Genomic DNA, 6,095 nt, shown 5'->3' with positions numbered 1-6,095 from the left:
AGACTATACAAAGCAAACCCAGACATTTTAAAACAGAAGTCGCTACAGCTTGGTATTCAATAACCTTTAAGCACAGAAAACATAAAGATAAGCAATCCATCCTCGTTAAAGGCTCACAAATGCTTGGTGCTATGTATGGTGCATCATTTATGTTTGAGCATTTCCCGGTACTTAAAATGCTTTCAGATATTAAACAGAAAATTGTCTTTCATAAAAGGCGCAAAAAGTAAATAAAGTTTAATATATTTGTGCACCTTTGATGAAATACTCGGCATATGAAGTCAGCAAAAAACGTAAATATTTAAAGAGTTTAATGATGTAAGCTCAACCAACAACATGAATAATCTAGTTTGCTTGGTATGCGACATTCGACGTTAAAAGTGTTTGCATCGGCGCGTTTGTCACCTCCATGCAATAGCAAACTAAACAAGGATTGATTTCTGGATCAAATAGTGTTAAACACAGAGCAACTGTCGAGACATTTTATACAAGGGACTATCCTTCTCAGGGGTAATATATTCGCCATCATCTACAATGAATGAAAAGTGCGCAGGTTCATATTCGTGAGGAACTCGTGTGTCCATTTTGCACCTCGTAAGGTCAAAGTGGGGATATCTTCGTCGATGTGACCATTGGTGAATTTTGCCACACGAAGACTTTACGAAGGAAACAAAATGCTGTCTGATTGCCCAAGGAAAGCAATACGACTACGTAGAGCCCTAGAAATGCCGTCGTTAAGCCATCATATTATAGTTCGCTGACATCGGTAACTCCAAACCTTCAATCAAAATTAATCACAATCCAATTCCCGCAGAATGGCATACTATTATGATGAGACAACCAGGAAAAAGAAGGCAGTAACATTGATCCTCTTGATGCACCTCACATAATAATAACAGGCCCAGCATCTCCCCTTACAGGATAAAACTGTCTTTTTTCACTTTCTTGCTATTTGCTTTTCTAGTATTCGACAATGTATTTATGTTTTTTTTTTCATCAGGGCAGAACCAGATCCAGGCGTAGGAAGAAAAAAATGTTCGAAAAATCGGAATAAAAAATAATCATTTATTGACCTTTAGATCAGGTTCAATACTGTAACATCCCCTGAACACAGCGTAACCGGTTAATATTACAAGGTGTCATCAAATAAGCTACCATAACAAACAAAACATCATTTCAACAACACTAAACTCCATTAAGCCATCAATAAAGATTCCGATACGAAGAAGTAAATAGCAATTAGAACATGTGTAAGAACTCATACACATAAGTTTGACACGCTTTACGTAATAAGGATGCATCAGACTTCTTCAGGAAACAGCCTTCCTATCTTTCTATCTATCTGATTATTAAAACCAACACATAACCAAACAAAATAATAGGCAGCACATGGATTGTCTGGAACGAATGGCTGTAATATTCTATGCTTTTCTTTTTTATCGAGAGAACAGACCACGCATCAAACAGTCTAAACTTTGATACTGCTAATGCCAAAATGACACATTTAAATGTAAGGAGACGTTCGTATTCACTCACATATAAGTGTGATTTCCTAGGAATTAGTGATATCCTGGTGCTAATAGTACAATTATATTCCATGTAAAATCTTTGAAAAACATTGTGCATTTAGAAAAGTGTTTGTTTTGCCATGGTTTCTAGTATCTACTTCATGCTCATTTGGAATGGATTTAACTTTTAATATTTTGAGATATAAATAAAGTTGTAATAGTTCAAACCTTTTTTTATTCAGACAGTGTTATTCTCCTGCAGTTACAAATGTTCGGAAATATTTTTCCTATGAAAGTTAAACTCATATAATTAATAAAATAATTTGCTTTTCAAATGGCAAGACGATATTGCATTCAGATTATATTATCGTGGAAACCGATTAAGTTCCATTGTTATTTTAATTGTTGAAACAAATGGACAATTTCAAGAAGATCTATTGTTTAATACCAGTTGTGTAACCGTTAGTTAATGAAATCTGTCTTAGAGCCTTGCAGACAATGTAAATATATGGAAATAATACTTATTGCACACCGGTAAGTGAATTCTGGTGAATTTGGCATTGCGTAAACATTCCGACTTTCACCGCTCGTGTCAGTTGAGCAGCGCAACAAGGCCGCGTATTTAGGCTCATCAAAAAGAAGTTATGAACATTCAATACAACGCGATCGAATATATTTCTATAAGACATAAATGACAAAATGAAAATGAGTAATCTCTGAAAGTGCAATTTAAATGGAACTATTCGACGTAAACAATTGACCAAATTACTTTGCGCTATGTAACAACGTCACACACACTATTTGGCGAAATGTACAGATACTACCGTTTCCTACGTCAATATTTACACAAGAATCTAAATCAAGGTATGCCAGAGAAAAAAAATCTTACGGGAACGCAGCGTTGGTGGTATCTCTTCAAGCCTTGTTACCAGTTAACGGAGGTTTTTTTTTCCCGGACCGGAAGCGATTGAAACATGTTGATGTGGTTGACGTGTATTCTGTCGTGTGTGGTTCAGGTTATAGTCAGTTTTTCTTTACCCGTTTGATCTTTATGGCACAAAACAGAAAGTGATTGGCTACTGCCTACTGGGCTTGGCCTTGAAGAAGTTGTATTGCTTAATATATATTCTCTTTTCAAAATAAGATATACTTTTTACCTGTCAAACAATCTTTGTTGCAACGATTGCAACACAATCTCTTTCCGTGAACCATGTTCATGTCAGTATATGCTTAAACGAGTTTAAGTAATAAGTACAATTTATTATAAATATAAAATCGAAAAAAGTTAAAACCCTTAAATACCATTCAAATAAGATAAATAATGGTTTGTATTAGGTGCAAGTTCCAACCTAATGTCAATTTATTGTGAAAAACTGCCAATAAACTACGGTACCTGGCGAACAGTTTTTATTTATTCTGATTTTTTTTTATGTCAAATACATACACGATGTATAGTAAGGTTTGAGGATATCAATTAACAAATCAATTATTATTGAATGCTTCATATGGCATTTATTGTATATTTAAATGCAAATTTAACCCCAAAACGCCTTTTTCAATAATGGTTGCCATGGTAACGAATTAATTTTCATTTATTTTCTCAATAATAATTGATAATGTTTTTGAAAATATATTGTTGTCGTGGAATTGTGTATATTGTGGTGATGAATATTTACTGCATCTGTGAATGGAAATGTTTCAATAAATTCTTGAACTTTACCGAATTTCCAGCTGTGTCTTAACCAAGTGCCTTTCTAGTTTTTGTCATAATTTCGTTAAAATAAGAATTTTTGAATTTTCTTTTCAGTATTTTTATCCTAAAGAATAGTACAGTCAGAAATTACTCATATCTCATTTTCGCCTAAAAAGTGGTTTCGGGCCAAAAATCCCATGACTGGGCTGGTATTCTATACTGGTCTTAACTGGATCTAAGAACGATGTAGCTAATCAGATTGCTTGTTATTTATAACTGACCAATAGAGTGAATGAAGTCAATCATGTATGACCATAAGATTGACTTAAGTTACATATTGAATACCACCCCTGGTCACATATGTTAAAAAAAAAAATAATGAAAAGGAACGTCTCTTAAGCAGTTTGGTTTGACCGGAAAGTAAAATAGATTTAAACTGAATGCAGTAAGTAGCCAAAGATGACGAACGTTGTTTGAATGCAGTAAGGACTCTCTCACGAACATACACAGAACTGGCATTAGGACTCGACTTTTATTTCAGCTTTATCAAAAATGCATGGAAGAGATAAGGACCAAGAAAGATACAGTTTTATCAACAAAAATCATTTCAACCTTTTACCTCTAAGATTGACTTGGTGACTATTCATGGTTAGTGTCTTTAAAACCCTGCAATGCATGGCAAAAATTCGGCCGGGATTAGGTTCAATCCGGGCCAGAGTCCTTCAACTTATACATTTATATTTTAAGTGTGACATTGACCGTGTTATACAGACTCGAGACTTATACGCAACACCCCTTCTTATCTTGATGAACATTAATGTCAAGTTTTCAGGAAATTCTATAATGATTGGTTAAAAGGCGGCCCTGACTGGGAACTGTCTAATCAACGGTTATTATTTCGACCTTTTAACTCCAAGGGTTGTTCTGACTTTGAGGTACAGACCTTGGTATTGAGCGGGACAGGAAACTCATTATATTGAGCCTTTATTGTACGTTTTTTTGTTTGTTTTTTAATCCTAAAATTCACGGTCAAGATACAGACCGGAAAATTTTCAGTGCTGACGTACGCACTACCATACGCACAAACACAGATGCGCTAATCTGCCAACTATGTCTCACTCATCTCACTCGGGCTCCAACAAAAATGAAAGTCATAAGGTATACCAAGAGGTGAATTTGAGACTTGACTTCAAATAACATATTCACATCACAACTTATATAGCAATCAAACTATCTCAAGATACATGAAAATTTCGTACAATGCTTAAAAAATGATGTTTACAACAAACGCTTTCAGCAAATTGGATTAGAAATTGGCTACAACTGTCCAAATAATTATTATCGCCTGAAAAGACGGATGTTATAACGTTTACAACAGTATGAATATAGTGGTAACAATGAATCAAAGTCACTTGTATAGGTTGGCTTTACGACACATATTCTATATGGGATATTATTCAAGATGTTTTACACTATATAATTGTCATCATTATTTACTAAGATTCATTTCGTAGAATTCATTAAACGCATAATATAAAAATCTTAATAATATATATTTTTTAAAATGTCCTTAATATTTCTTACGTGAACACGCTTGTTAATGTTTCACCTATGGTCAAGCATGCATTCTGTTGGCCAGTTTAGAAATACTGAAGTTCATTCTGTGAAAGACTACAGCTGGATCAAAATTCACCTAGGTTACAAAGTATCGACCGAGTACATAGGCAAACCCGGCGCACGGCTTTCATGAAAACCCGTGCATAGGTCTTTGCCAGGCAGAAAGGCCATATACGAGGTCGATATCCGACTCCACACCGCTATCTTTATTACTTATGTATCAGAATTTAGGTCTCGTCTGCGTAAACACCCTGTGCGATTAAAATTGGATGTCCTTAATTATAAACACGTACTGTATTGCTAGTTTCCAATCGTCTATTATGTTATACGCAGATGACAAAAATCACAATTGATGATCGAGTTTCCTCAAATTTTGTGTCAGTCTATCGACTTGCTGAAACCATCCAGACACCCCAACCGTCTCGAAGGACATTGGAGGACGCTGATTGTTGTGAAAGTCGGTTGTTTAGGTAACATTTGTTTATAATTATTTTATTAGCCATTTGAGCAGGTCGTTTTCCGTGTCACATGATGACATTTAATGTACATAGTGTGATCTGTTGAAGAAGCGAGGTCAATTTTTGATGTCTTTAAGTACATAAGAAAAAAATAATTCAGGAAATTCAATGATGGTTCCAAAAGCCAACAGTATCCAGGAAGTGTTAGGAGGAGATGTTGGATAGAGACTTTAGCCGTAAATAAACACGACCTCACTACATGGCAGAGTATTAATATGGAACATGTTTAATTGTTAAACATATCATACACTCTTTGTTGTTCCTCTTATGATAATTGCGTATATGCAAGATAATTAGCATAGAGGGTAGCTCGTCATGTCGATTTTAAGATAACTTCATGAAGTTGTTCAATTTACATATACTTACAACAGGACATATATGCGGCATAGGAACAATTTTGTACAGTTGAAGAACGCATAATGGATTAGTGTTGATTTGTATTCGAGCAGTACAAAGTTGCGTTTAACAATATGTTATACTATAGTTGATCATTGAAAACACTTATTGGCATGTTTATAAAATAAATTACAGTTAGACATACTATTTGAAGGACAAAAGTGTCATTGCAAAACTTAAGGCCATGTACGATTAGAGTTGCAATTATAATGGAAAAATGTCATATAACATATCTCCTTTTGTAAAACATCCAGCTCAATATAACTTAACAACATAATAAAGTAACACCAATCTCATCTCATGTATAATAATTTTGAATATGTAAATGGGTAATTTATCTTTTAATAGAGATAAGACAAAGGT

Source organism: Mya arenaria, chromosome 13 (assembly GCF_026914265.1).
Source record: "Mya arenaria isolate MELC-2E11 chromosome 13, ASM2691426v1".
Taxonomy (NCBI): Eukaryota; Metazoa; Mollusca; class Bivalvia; order Myida; family Myidae; genus Mya; species Mya arenaria.
This window is presented reverse-complemented; position numbering follows the sequence as displayed.